The 16,147-nt window shown below is 33.8% G+C and overlaps 1 protein-coding gene across 6 annotated transcripts in view; it reads right to left on the reverse strand.

The window, feature by feature from the left end:
- Positions 1-14,534, reverse strand: part of LOC106874645 (citron Rho-interacting kinase) — a 284,276-nt gene extending 269,742 nt beyond the window's left edge. For all 6 annotated transcript variants that reach the window (XM_052978350.1, XM_052978339.1, XM_052978352.1 and 3 more), the window contains exon 1: positions 14,401-14,534. The gene's annotated coding sequence lies outside the window, so the exon portion shown is untranslated. The remainder of the gene's footprint in view (positions 1-14,400) is intronic.
- Positions 14,535-16,147: the final 1,613 nt, after the last annotated feature.

The raw sequence follows: 16,147 nt of genomic DNA on the forward strand, positions 1-16,147 counted from the left end.
CACACACACGCACACATATATATATATATCATCATCATTGTAGTTTAACATCTGATTTCTTCCATTATCACTATATACAAAAACTTAACAAGCTGACCTATCCTGGAGGTGTTCTCTTCATTATGACTACATGACTTGCTCCTGAGCTAGTTCTTATCTTCGCAAAAATCTACACGTTTCTCCTTTGCACAGATCCATCCTAATTTATGAACACAGTACAGTATCCAAATTCAGACTGCTAAAAAAGAAATTAAAATTAAATCTTTCTCTGATCTATCACTTCCAACATTTCAATTTTCTACATGGTTGCTCATCTTGCTAGAAATAGATAGCAGCCAAATTTCCTCAAATTACACCTTACCAATTTTTTTTAATGGTACATTGTATAATGCAATCTTACATGCTGTGTGTCTGGGGGGGGGGTGGAAAGAAACACAAGCAGGCACTATTGGAATGCTTTTAAATATAGATTTGCTTGATCAAAGCTGACCTCAAGCTTATAAATAATTTTAACATTTCTCTCAAAGAAAATGAAAACAGTTGTAAATAATCACAGCCTTCATAACCTTGATTCTTTCCCTCCACATTTTTGATTCAAGAATCCATAAAGAGATCTGTCTTAAAGTACACATCAGTAGTCTCTTGACTTTGATAGTTTTGGTTAAACCAAAACTGTTACCCTACACTTCAGCAAAGCCCTTGACTATATCTGTCACTCAAACCTTGACCTGCTAGTAAAGTTACCAGCCAATAACCTCTATCTGTCTCCTATGCAATATTTCCCATCAGTCCATTTCATTGTAGCACAAAATGGAATGGGCTATGCTCTGTGGTTTCCAACACTCTTCTTACAGAGTTAATGGCCTTTGTACTATAACTTCTAACAACACATACTTCTATATAGATAATACCGCCATTTGCGCATGTATACAGGAGGTACCCCACATCAGGCATTCATTGCTGACATGACAACCTTAATATATTTCAATGACACAAAAACACAAACAGCACACATACCAAAGAAACAGTTTATAACCTGTATATACATAAAAACATACAGTTAAATACTTTAAGTGCTAAGCCTTTGATCTTAAATAACATTGCCAAAACTGCTTCTCAAAAACTTAGTTTTAACTTCAGAATAATACACTAATTCACTCAACACAAGGGCTTAGAGTACTGCTCATATAAGCATTGCAATTCTGCAATGACACACAAATATTTTCCCACCCTCAGAAGGCCAACTAGCTGTTATCAGAAATCTACTGATGACCCTAATATAACTACTAGCACAGATTTACTGTTTCCTCAGTCTATTTTTATATTTGATCCAGTGAACTAGCAGATTCATACATTCTACCCACTCATCCTCCTCAAACCCTGCACTAATCCCTGTACTGTAGTCCCATTCAGTTGACGGTCTTAGTCTTACAAGCTATATGGTGACCTCATCCAGTACAGCAGCTGTCATTAGGAAAGGTATCCAAATACTCGGATCCTCTCAAAATGTCCAACTCATGCTGGCATGGTGATTACTAACAAGAAAATTTTCTTTCTCTCTACAAGCATCAACCTACAGAAATTTAATACACACACAGAAAGCAAAGTCATAGGTGAGTGATGTGTAGCCATTCTATAAAATTACTGTCTGTAATAGTTTAAAACTAAATCATATAATCATTATACCAATTATAGTGCAGGCATTGCAATAAAAAAAAGGGAGAAAAGATATGTTTAGATTTATTACTAGCTTAAGAGCTGTAAAAAGATTTAATTCATTCTAACATGTAGTTCAGTCTGAAAATGTTAAATTGGTGTCAAATAAACAAGAAAGAAAAAAAACCAGCATTTCACACCACACAGATGGAATTTTGGTCAATAAATGTCAAATGATGATTAAACTCCAGTTGTCTTTTGACATCAGGTTCACATTGTAATTATATCTCAGTACCAATACCTCAAAACTTTCTGAATGAAAATCACCTGGAATAATTACATAAGTATGAGATAGCAAAAACTTCTACAAAGCTCATACTGCAGTTTCCAAAATTAAACATCACAAGCATCATGATATACTCACTATTGACTACTATACTTGTTTTTGTTCCCATATGTTCTATGTCTAGCAGGTATGAGACTAAAATAAAAATAGCCAAACAACTAGAATAAAAAAGACACTAAGAATAATGAGTAAATTTCATTCAAGTCCTCTAGTAGAACTTATTTGGATCTACCATTCTCTGAAGTGAATGTACTAAAATTCTTCAACTTAATTACATTGCAAAATGTACTATTTATGTACAAACTCCTTAAACTTTCTTTTCATCTTAAGAAACATCTGTACCTAGTAAATATGTAAGTACCTATGAGACTAGAAATACTTTCAAAGATTTATTTATTCCTTATGATACATAAACAGTTTAAACTGCACGACCGTGTTAAGTATACAGCATTACTGCTGTATACTGAAAACTGAAGTTTAAATGAACTAGTAACTGTAAAACCAAAGTTTGAAATGAAAGATTGTTATAAACTTACACAATTTTCCTTTTAATGTTTTAGCATGAGAGAAATGTTTTTTGTGGAAGTAGCTGTTTATCAAAGACAAGATGTTTTTCCTATCTCTAACTCTTCAACTATAAAGTTGGAGTGAACTCTGCTGCTATTTAGGCAGACTATGAAATATGTATAAAGTGCATCCCACAGCTGCATGACATACTAATTAAGTAATGCTTGAAATCAGATCATGTGACAAGTACTCTAGCACTAACTACACAGACATAGTATCTCATACTGCCAATACTATTACCCACTGACACTACCTGTTGTTCTATCCCCACTCCTACACATCTCATACCTTCAGGATTCACCCTAACACCTCATTACCTCTATTTTATCTCTCTCTCACATCAATTATTCCCAATCCCTTCTATAATATGAGCAGCCATGTAGCTCCTCTACAAGAAACCTATTCTGTTCAGGACCCCTCCTGCATACTTTAACATCCTGTCTCCTAACATAAAGTTGCTTTCCTCTTCACTGTGGCACCATTCAGTTGAAGGTGATCATCGTCTTCCAAGCTCCATGATCACCTCACAAGTGCTGGTGCCACAAGAAAAGCACCCAGTACACTATGTAGAGTGGTTGACATTAGGAAGGGCATCCTATTATAGAAACCATTCCAAAGCAGACATTGGGGTACAATGTAGCCATTGGATATATTGGATCCTACGAAACCATCCAATCCATACCAACATAGACATCAAAAGATGATAATGATGAGTAGGACAATTTTCTTTTTTTTTTTTTTTACTTGTTTCAATCATTTGACTGCAGCCCAGGACTTATTCTTTGTAAGCCTAGTACTTATTTCATTGGTCTCTTTTGCCAAACCACTAAGTGATGGAGACGTAAACACACCAGCATTGGTTGTCAAGCGATGGTGGGAGGACAAACATAGACACAGATATATGTATGTCTATATATATAACAGGCTTCTTTCAGTTTCCATCTACCAAATCCACTCACAAGGCTTTGGTCGGCCTGAGGCTATAGTAGAAGACACTTGCCTAAGGTGCCATGCAGTGGGACTTGAACCTGGAACCATGTGGTTGGTAAGCAAACTACTTACCACACAACCACCCCTGTGCCAATGTTTGTAGAAGACTAATATAACAGACTGAATCATCATATAACAGGCACTTATTTTATCAACATTACAGTGATGAAAGTCAAGACTTTAAACTCAAGAAGACAAAGCTAAATACTATGAATCATTTAGTCTAGTTCTATTACTTCAGCTATGTCTACCATCTTTCAGATATCATAGTAATTAATGACTGTCATATGTTCAATTACATAATTCAATTTTGTTTACAGATAAACAACAAATCTATTTCGTTTTTGTATTTGGTTTGCAAGATTTTTTATGTGAATTCATGTATTGAAGCATATTTTATTGTCTGAGGAGAGTCATTCTCTTTTAGTGTCTTATTATTTAAACACACGACTATTGAAAGGGTTGCAAGACACAATGAAAATTTTAGAAAAAATACATAACTAAATGAGTGGAATTCGAACCGGTGAGTGTTAAATAATAAGGCACTAAAAGAAAATAACTCTCCACAGACACAACAAATCCATGTACTGTTAAAAACATATGTATTGTTTCATGAATTGCTATCAATTTAACACCCACTTTTCCATGCTCGCATGGATCAAAGTTTACAGAGGTAGATTTTCTACAGCTGGATGCTCTTCATGTTGCCAACCCTTACCTATTTCCAAGTAAGATAGTATTTCCCATGGCTAGACAGGATACTGGGAATGATTTACAGTCATTTATAGCAATCACATGATATCAAGACAGAGTCACACACACACACACACACACAATAAGCTTCTTTCAATTTTCTTCTACTAAATCCACTGACAAGGCTTATGTCAACCTGAGAATATTGAAGACACTTGTTCAAAGTGCAATGAGGCAAGACTGAACCATGCTAGTAGTCACTATCCACTTCAAAAAGTCTATGCTTAACACCTAACAAAGCAGAAATAAATATTTTTTCTGAAAGGATGTTCATATTAAACATATAATTTAAGATGCTGAATAACTTGGTAATTGCTATGCTTAAGACAATACAATCATTCAAAATTTCTTTCCAACAAAGAAACTCTTATCCATACTAACAAAATGTCATTAGAATTTGTTTTGAAGTTTAACTTTATATGAGGTTTTGGTGACATTAATTATTTTTACAAGGAGTTCATCATCTTTATAAGCCCCTGATATTTAAAATATACCAGTAGAAAGAGCCAAAACAATTAGGTAATGGACTAGATTTGGTTTCCCACTTTCAAGCTCTTAGTTACTTTTCATTAGATAACTTGCAAAGAAAAAGCTATATACAATAGCCAGGGTTGCCTTCGTCTCACATGTGTCTGACACTTTTTAGGCGTCAGACCATATAAACAGGTGATGTTATAATGTCACCTTTATTACAGCCATTTAGCATTTGTTCCCATCTCTGAAAATAACAAGAAAAAAAATCTCTATCCTGTTTGCGGTTGTTTATTTTATCTTATTTGGTACTGCTGTTGGAAAAATTCAAATTAAGTGAAGAATTATGAATGCGGGTACCATTTATGGTTCATTTGACTATTTTTATTAAAGACTTTAAATCAATATATTAAAGAACACAAAAATAACCTCCTTCTGCAATGTGTAATACTAATAAAATATGTTGTCATGTTGGTAAAACATGGATAGAATTATTTTTTACATTAAAAACAAATGGAAAGTGTGTGTGTGTGTGTGTGTGTGCATGCACTACCTTTGTAAAAATTCAGTTGCACCTTATATGGCATAATTAGCACTAACCAACATAGATTTTGTATTCTCATAATTTTCTCAAAAATGAATATTTATTAATGAAATGCTGCAGAAATATGTCTTTGTGGTGTAGATTATGATAATAATGATAAAATTTAGAAAATTTTTTTAAGCAGAGTTTCAGTTCATTCTCTCTCCTATCCCCACCGCTGTTAGTACCAATTTCTGTAACTTTACCCTTTTTTTTTCAGATTTATACAGGTAGAAAAATCTCCCATAAGTTTTTCTGCTGCACCTTGCCTCTAGTGAAATTAGCTAGTAATAGTGTTTCATGTAGCTGATGTTTAACTGCGTTTTTTTTTTCCTTTCCCTACTAACCATTGTGGTTTGAAACACACTATGCCTTTGTTGTTGAAACATCTATCAAGAATGGTAGTGAAACTAGGAGATTTTTGCTTTTGCTGCATCTTCTATGTTTGAAATCTCAACATTATGTAATCCACACTCTTGTTAATGTACTTCTGCAAAATGTCATTTCAAAGAGAGGTGTGAGGTGGTATCAGAAAGTTCTTGAACTAGTTATGTCTAATAAAAAATAACTTATTTACTTAAGTTTTAACATCATCCCCCATCAAAATAATCACCTTGCGCAGCAATACACCAGTTCCAGCATTCCTGCCACTTTTGGAATCCGGCCTGGAAGTCATTTTCTATAAATGAGTCAAGGACCTTCTATAGAAATACTTATAGAAAATGATACAATGAAGATGCATTCCCATGATGAAAATACATCTGCAAAAGTTTGATTAAAAGGTATGCATTTTTCAGAAAGTTATGAGGGAACAAAGTTGGTGGGGCACCAAAATGTAATTGTGTCAAAAGTACAATCTTGAATGTCACAAGTAACCAAGCATAGAAGGAATATGAAAATCGAAAGGGACTATTCAGCATTTAGGTAAGATCACATTTTTAAAATAACCATTATGCAAACAGCAATTTATTCTCAAAAGATATATTAATGAAAATACTTCTGTAATGCAAGTTATGAAATGTGAGCTAATTGGAAAAAAAAAAAAGAAAACTGAAACTACACATCACAGGTGAGTTAATTCATTTATAATTAAATATTACTTTGATATCCAAATTTAATAATTTGGGAATTTTATAAATTATATATAAATATTAACAAAACATATCCATTTTTGAGGATTCAAGCTTTGCAAACTTTATCTTTTACCATTTACTGACTGATGTAAACAGTTTTCTCAACATTAAATTTAGCTAATAACCTCTTGTATACTAAACTTCATCATTACCATTTTGACATTGACTTTTCCATGCTTGCATAAGTCAGAAGGTATTAGTTAAGGCAGATTTTCTATAATTGCATGCCCTTCCTGTTGCCAAGTATGGAAATATTTCCCCATGGCCAGGCTTGTTTTCATAGAAGATTAGAAACAAATGACACCACATGCATGATGGCAATATTCATTTACAGCTAACATGCAATGTCAAGATGAAGAGGCACACATACATAGCAGGATTCTTTCAGTTTCCATCTGCCAAATCCATTCATGAGGCTTCAGTCAGCCAGGAGCTATTGCTGAAGAGGTGAATATGTGTGGCTTACTGTACAGTATATGGCTCAATATTGTAAGGTCATGAGTTTGATTCCTGGCAGTGCATTGTGTCCTTGAACAAAACACTTTATTTCACATTGCTCCAGTCCACTCAGCTGGCAAAACTGAGTAGTACCTGTATTTCAAAAGGCCAGCCTTGTCACATTCTGCATCACGCTGAATCTCCCTGAGAACTATGCAAAGGGTATACATGCCACTTGCACATTAATTTCGTGAGTATGCTGTTCCACTGAATGGATCAACTGGATCCGTCATCGTAACCAATGGAGTGCACCAGTTTACTGTAGAAGACATTTGCCCAAGGTACCATGCAGTAGGTAGCCATGCTACAAACCAAGTGCTGCCACATCACCAGACAGAAAATAAGACAGAACCAACATTTCATTAAAATGCAAAGTGAGCAAGGTCATTAAATGTAAAGCACTGTACTATAGTCTGGTGTTTTGGTATTTAAAGCAATATAATTATCTGGCTAATTAATGCATTGTAACATTTTAAATAGTGCTGTTTATAATGTTTTAATTAATGTCGTTTTAGTACATATGCATGAATTTAAAGATTTTAAGATTCTTTTTTTTAAGCACAAATGCACTCCCATTTTACTATTGGAACTAAGAATTTAACACCCATGCTTTGTGGTTTATAGAAATAAGTTCTAGTTCTATTTAGTCAACAATAACTTCATAATTAAAAAAAAATATTAAAAAATTTCTTTCAAATATTCTTTCAAAGCAGTGTATTCTTCTTTTCTAAATCTCTTATAGCAATAGCTTTGTTAATTTAAATATATTAGGTTGTTTCACATGAAATGTCGTATTTGAAAGGTAACAATAAAATGTTTCAGAAGTATTAAAGAATTGATTTATTTAAACAAAGTATGATCCAAAAAAATGTTCATTTATGACATTTACCCTAATATTTCCCTGTCATATATCCCATCTTTAAAAAAAAATTCATCTTTTGCTGTGATAAACTGTCCGAATGCTTCAATTACCTCTTCTCCAAAATGTCGCAAAATCTCATAATTCAGGCTGTGCAACTTTTGGACTGTAGCTTGAGGAGTGTGAGGATGTGCATTGTCATGGAGCAAAATTGGGCCATCTCTATTCACTAGTCTGGGTTGCTTTTTTTTCAAATTCTCATGCATACAATCAATTTCCTGGCAATACGATGTTGCTGTTACCATTTTCCCTTGTTGCAAAAATGAATAATGACTAACTCCCTTCGCAGACCACCATACAGTGACCACTAACTTTTTAGGGTGCAATGGTGGGTTTGGGTAGAGTTTAGGTGACTCTCCTGCATCTAATCACTGTCCTGTTCTGCTGTTGTCAAAAAGTATCCATTTCTCATCACAAATAATGACTTGATGCAAAAATGGTCTTTTTCCAGTCGAGGAAGCAATAAGGAGCACACTTCAAGGAGTCTGTTTTTTTTAATCTTGTTCAGTTCATATTGAACAAACCTATCCATTTTCTTGACTTTACTAATTTTTTACATGAGTCCAAAAAAAGTGGTACAAGATGTTTGGAGTTCGGATGAAAGTTTTCGAACCTTTGTTCTTACATTTTGTTCAACCAAAGCATTTAATCTATCATACCGAATAACTGATTTTGGCCTACCCCTTGGTTTATTTTCAAGGCTATCATCTCCTGAATGAGAGCTTTGGAACCATCTCTGAACAGCTGTAATGTCAACAAAACCATTACCAAAGGCCTACTTGATATTCCATAGAGCTTTTGCAGCAGAGTGATCCAGTTTGTACTCATATGAGAAAATCACTCAACATAGTTTGGTTGTTATCATTTTCATAAGGTCTGTGGGTACGAATTTTGTATACCAATATTATTGAGAAAGAAAAAGAGTCAAGATTAAATGCAAGGTATACATAACTGAGCTTTTAAATGACTGAAATAACAAGTAATTAAAAATGCGACATTTCATGTGAAACAACCTAATATTATATAAAATAGTCTCACTTACAAATGCTCAAGATACAAGTTGAAGCAACACAGAACTTTTCACTCCAGATCAGATTTAATGTCAATTTTGATTTTACTTAGATTTAATGCCGATTTTAACATGCTTGCATGGGTTGGATGGAGTTTATTGAAGCAAATTTTCTATGGCTGGAAGCCCTTCCTGTCACCAACCCTCACCTGTTTCCAAACAGGGTAATATTTCCACCATGGCCAGGCATGTTTTCTCAAAATAATGGAAATGAATAACATTACTTGTATGACAGCAACACAAACTATCATATCATGTCGAGACAAGAAGACAAATCTACAGACACGTTATAGGTTACATATGTGTTGTGTGTGTCTGTGTGTGTGTTTTATCGTCGCCTTCCTGGCACTTGTGCCAGTGGCACGTGAAAAGACATTCGAGCGAGTTCGTTGCCAGTCCCGCTGCACTGGCTTCTGTGCAGGTGGCACGTAAAATACATCATTTTGAGCGTGACTGTTGCCAGTACCCCCTGACTGACTTTTGTGCTGGTGGCACGTAAAAGCACCCACTACACTCTCTGAGTGGTTGGCGTTAGGAAGGGCAGCCAGCTGTAGAAACTCTGCCAAATCAGATTGGAGCCTGGTGTAGCCATCTGGTTTCACCAGTCCTCAATCAAATCGTCCAACCCATGCTAGCATGGAAAGCGGACGTTAAACGATGATATATATCCCCAACAGGCTTCCTTCAATTTCTGTCTATCAAATTCACACACAAGGCTTTGGTTGGCCTAGAGAATAGAAGACATTTGCCCAAAGTGCCTCACAGTGGGACTGAACCTGAAACCATGTGACTGAGAAGCAAACTTCTTAATACAGCCACACTTGCACTAGATAACAAAAAATATATTTCTCCAATACTTTGTACAAAACAAATATTCATCATACAAAAACTCATACTTTGTTCTGCTTCATTTTAAACATATCAGATTTATGCTGGTGTTACAGTTGACAATACGAAGAATATTATTAAAATCAAACTTGTGAGTAGAGGGGCTACTACAGTACACACAAAGTTGTTGATTTATAAATCTGTTCCACCCATGCCAGCATGAAAAAAAAGAGAGGAAAGAAACCTGATGATGTTAGTAATTACAATTTCATCCAATGAAATGTGATAAAATTTCCTCCAAAACTGGCATATAATTGCACTGATTTTCAACCAAACTTCAATACAAACATAGTACAATTGGAATAAATATTTGACTCAATGAATTAAAAAAAAAATAATGAAAAATATATAATAATTTAGTTCTCAATATTTAGTTTCTGAATATGTTTTGTACAACAATTATAGCCAGCAATATCTAGCCAATATATGTGACAGTATTTATATTATATTTTGTATCTCATGTGATTTTGGTTTTTCATATAAACCACAGTCCATAGCCAAATAAAATAAAATAATATTAAATTAATGCCTTGAGATTTAATGACAAATTTCCTCAACTCTAAAACGACAAAGTAATTAAATGGAACACATGTAGGTGAATATGCACAAGTAACATACACATATCTATCTATCTGTATGTATATATATATATATATATATATATATATATATATATACACACAGACACACGTATATATATATATATATACATATATATATATAAAGGTTATGAAGGGTATTGAAGTCAACCAAACCCTAAAGATACAGGTAATACCGAGTAAGTGCTGTATACAGACTATTTTTGCCCCTGTCGTAGCAACATGAGTGGGGAATATAACATAGGTCGTGTATTAGCGTGTGTATGTATAAAGAAAGAAAAGGATAAAGAGACCAATGGCAAAGTTAGAATAATATTTTATGTATAAAGTCTTACAGCTGTTTCAGGGAAAATCCAATGTATCCCTTCATCGGAGACGGTAATAGTGGAAGAATGGATTATTACATCTATAAGAGGAGATTTGTAGTAAGAAGTGAGACCGATGCAAAGAAGAAACAGTACTTGGAGTATAGTTCCGTTCCATCCATGTAAAGAATCTTTGTGGGTATTTTCACTCGATTCAAGCTATCCTTTGAGTAAACAACGCACAGAATACTCTGAATATGATAGGATATATAATCACCTTTGCTACTACAATTATCTCCGGAAAATACCCACATTCTTTACATGGATGTTTACTGCTGGAATGGAACTATACTCCAAGTACAGTTTCTTCTTTGTTCTTTCTTCTGCGCATCGCTCTCACTTCTTACTACAAATCTCTTATAGATGTAATAATCCATTCTTCTACTATTACCGTCTCCGATGAAGGGATATATTGGATTTTCCCTGAAACAACTGTAAGACTTTATACATAAAATATCATTCTAACTTTGCCATTGGTCTCTTTATCCTTTTCTTTCTTTATACATATATATATCACTATTTTAATGGTCACATTTTCATGTAGTTACTGAAGCAGATATTCTATAGTTGGATACTGTTTCTGTCATCAACACTTATCCGATTCCAAGGTAATATTTCCCCATAGTCAGACTTTTTTTTTTCAGAATACTGGAAATGAATGACGCAAATTCCGCTTGACCCATGTAAGTATGGATCAGTGGACATTAAAATGATGATAAACGGGTGCTCACAATATTTATGTAATATGATTCATTAAAGTTCTTTTGTTCTAATAACATTCTTAGAAAAAAGTTGTCAAGGAGACTAAGAACTATCTAAGAATATCAAAAATTGAAAAAAGAATTATTTGAAGAACACGCAAATCGTGTCTGAAGCATTAAAATGGCCTGTCGCATTCCTCAAACATATACACATAACCAATGAGGTAAATCAACTTATTTGAACCAAATATTTTCAACCCATATTCTACAGTCTTAGAAAGATGGGCGTATTGTATAATGTTTCTGAGTTAAGTGTGCCTGGAGAGACGACAGGATCATAGCAGGAATAAGTTTTCTGACCTCGGGTTACGCAAGAAACAAATGAAATCTTTAAAACAAAAGATTTACAACAGATGCGTTTTAAAATTTACAATGAAAGTTATATTTGTACTCGAAAGGTATTTTGGCTCCTTGGTGAGACAGGAATGGCAATGAGAACGAAAATGACAAAGCAGAGATAAAAAGATAACCAAAAAGTTTCACAGAGAGAGAAATTAAAGAAACGAAACGCTAATACAAAAACATCATTGACGAAAATTTTAATATATTGGTACAAAAATCACATCGATAACTATAGGTTTGTGGAAGTAAAGAAAAAGTTCCAAGGAGTTCCCAATTATAACCAACATGAAAATGGTAACAACGTGAAAATGGTAACAAGTAGTGTCCCAGAATATGTAATCTGTTTCGATTTCTAACACGAAATCCTTAACGATTTTTCGCTTGACAACAAACATGAAATAAATAAGATTGAAGAGTATTTAATTGCATGAAACAGAGAATTGGGAATAAAATAGATAAATTTAATAGTTTCTTCAAAACAGGTAGAAGAATATAGTTTTTGCACGTGTCGGTCGCAAAGATTTATTTATTTATTTATTGAGAACATAAAGATTGGCGTTTTCTTCATAGCTTTCAAGTATTTCAAAAATATATTTAAACAGCGAATATTTCAAAGGAAAAGTAAACTCAGGTTAGCAGCTAATGATCAGAAACAAGTAACTCAGTACTGAAAATAGGAACCTTTCAGTCATAAATGTATTAAACAATACTCTATATTTGTTTCGCTTCTGATGAAACAATGAAACAGAAATTTATCGCAGTTTTGTGAAATTTGGCTGTTATTTCTAGCATTGGGGAGGGGACTGAAATTTTTAAGTTGCGATTTTTGAAAAATGTTTTTCAGAATCGGAATCTCCATAAGCCTAAAACATGGGCTTCCGTAAAAAAAAATTTAAGGTGGGGAGGGTTCTGTTTACATCTCCGTCATGTGCACCCACAACATAATCGAAACCTTCGAAAACGTTATCTCTGCCAAATTTCGTTTTAAAATATGCATTATTAACAAAGTTATATGAAAAAAAAACAAAAAAAAAAACAGACTGTGTTGGGATGAGGCACCAAACTAGTTATTCCCATTATTAAATCCTACTATATACCTATTGGCACAAATTTAATTGTCTATATATGGTGCATTTTTTTACAAAAAAAAATGATTACATCAGCATGTATGTTGTCTCATTAGAAAAGTAGGGTTAGTGAAACAATGGAGCATCAAAGATGCCCTATATCCCTCGGTGCTCGTGAAACTGTTAGAGGTAGCGTACGAATCTGGACCAGCGCCTAGTTCAAATATTACCAGTGAGAGACTTTACCTTTCATAATCATTAAAATGAACACGAAATAACATAATCGATTTAATCAACTATGTGCGCTCACACTATAAAACTAAGCCTGTTCCGAGTCAAAAGAAATCCAATATGCTACGATCGATTATAGCAACCCTCTTGTCACAAATTTAGTTTTGTAAATAATAATAAGCATTTCTCTTATAGATACAAAGCCTGAAAATTTGAGGGTGAGATGGGTTTTTGACTGGTTTTATTTTATCGACTCTGGGAGTATGAAAGGTAAAGTTGACCTCGGCGGAATTTGAACTCAGAAACATCGCTAAGCATTTCGCCCGGCGTGCTAACGATTCTGCCAACTCGTCGCAATAATAATAAAAGTATTAGGCGATTGATAATAATAATACAAGCACAAGACTTGAAATTTTGATGGGAGGAAACTAGTCAATTACATAGAATGATACTTGTTTTATCAACCCCGAAAGGATAAAAGGCAAAGATTTAATAAAAAAAAAATTTCTTTGTTAACCACGATGATGGATTATATATATATTTTTCTAATTTTGACACGGGGAAAGGGTTACACGATACCACCAACTCCAGTACTCAACTGGTACTTGTTTAATCTACTCCAGGATTTGAACTCAAAACATAAAGAGCCAAAGAAGTGCATTTTTTGCGCCACTCTAACGATTCTGCCAACCAATAATAATCAGTTTCCATTGATCGTGCGATTACTTGAACGTATCAATTTTTCCTATTTTGCGTTCCCCTTTAAAATGATAGGCTTTTTATAAATGTTGAAAAGCAATAACAATATTAATAAGCAGTATAACTTGTCAAAATATCAATAATAATGACAATAATAATGGTAACGTTTTATTTATGACCAACTTGTTGGAAATAATGAGGAGAAAAAACAAAAACATTATCAGCCGATTGAATCATACTTAATTCTTAATAACACAATTAAAACAAATATGACTTGTAATAATGTGAGATATTTATCGCATATGTATTTTTTGTTGCTAATATTTCGTATTTTAACAAACAAAATAAAAAGAAAAGTTGGAAGAGGAAATATCAACTTATAAAATATTTCAAAAGTTTTCGTTTAAAAATAACAAATAAGATATAATCTGCCGTTAAAAATGACAAATATTTTGTAACTCACCTAATCTTTTATATAATGGGGGTGAAATAATATTTATGTATATAGGTTTTCATTCAAATAAATTATCCAGTTTTTGTGCAATAATGTAAAAATAATGTTTCCATTTTCAAACGTACCGCGCCGACATTAGTGTAGACTGTGATGATTATTGACCAATGGGAAAACAGAATGCATAATTATACTGCCCTCTAGCGCCAAAACAGTATAAACTAACTTAAAACAAACATAGGCCGATAACTCTGTAAGTAAATAAAATATTTTCAAAAGTACACGTTGATAATTATTAAAGAAATAAATGAATAAATAAATGAAAACAAATTTTATTTACAATCAAGCATTCTTTGATCCCATACTGAGAGTGGAAATATTAACACTTTATATACTTACTTCAAACTCTATTACCTTTTCTATTAACACTATAATGTCCAAGAGGACTTGTTGCATTAGCTCCCCAACGGATGACGGCTCTGGTTTTTTTTTGGTTTTTTAAAATTTCTTTACCGATTGCTAATGATAATTTTTTACTTGTCGATTTGCGATTATAATCTGATAAAATATCAAATTAAGATTAAGATATAACACTCGTCCCGATTTTAATTTTATTCCTCGTTTTTGTGACGGCCGTTCCTATAGAATAGAGTCGGAAATTATCTACGGGGTCAAAACTAATTTCTTCGGATCTATATCAATGTTACAAGCATGCTAGATTACAATTCTGAACAGACAAAAAAAACTGGGTTTGCATGTTTCTCTGCAGGTTAATGAGATCGTCTTGTTTTGCTTGTAGTTCATGGTCTGCATCCATTATCATCTTACAGCTTCTCTGACATGCATTATTGACTGTCTTTTAATAAGTTCATTTCTTCCATAACTGGAAGCAGGTTGTAGAAAGTAATGACTGGGAGATGATAATGCTAAGTGTTCTGGATCCTGATCCTATGTCAATTGTGCCAGATGCCAGGTTGAGACTGTCTCTGTGTGGCCATCACCAAGTGCAGATTCTGAGGCATCCATTTTGATCATTAATGGGTTATCAAACTCAGTTGTTGCAAGACTCACATTTGATAGTTTTGAATTTTAAGTGTTGATATGGCAGATAATACTTCATTTGAGAGATGCCCAATTTGTTCAATAAATTTTCTGTATTTGGTAAGGCATTGAGTAAGTTTCAAATATTCTGAAATCCATTTAGCATAGTATGCAGCAAACCCAATAAGTCTAATCAATTGTGCTAATATTTTTGGATTTGGGTTTAATTCACTTTCTTCATTCACATGTCCAAGGAAAGATGGCAGAGTGTGATTTGAAGAACATTTCATAGCTGACTCATGTCATTCTGCCAAAGCCCTTGCTTCTCCAAGATAGATCTTGGAAAGCAACAAAACATTTGTGAAATGGTACACATTTACAGCCATTTGAGAATTAAATGGTTTAGCCATAAACACAATACAATACCTGTGATAGGATAAAAACTATGAACCACTGCTATCAAGTCCAACAAGAACGATGCTTTCACTGATCTTTTAGGTACCTATGTAGTTGTGAGCAGATATCAACACCTTCTTGGCCCTCCCACCCCTGACACAGGTGAAGATCCAGGATGTGACAGTTGAAGGGTGAGAGAGAGGGCTGCTCTAACATTTGGCTGGTAATCATTTACTATTAAGTAGATTGAAAAGTAACATGAAATGAAGTGCCTTGCTCAAAAAAACAATGCAACACCTGGTCCAGGATTTGAACCTATAAC

The sequence above is a fragment of the Octopus bimaculoides genome, chromosome 2 (genome assembly GCF_001194135.2).
Source record: "Octopus bimaculoides isolate UCB-OBI-ISO-001 chromosome 2, ASM119413v2, whole genome shotgun sequence".
Classification (NCBI taxonomy): domain Eukaryota; kingdom Metazoa; phylum Mollusca; class Cephalopoda; order Octopoda; family Octopodidae; genus Octopus; species Octopus bimaculoides.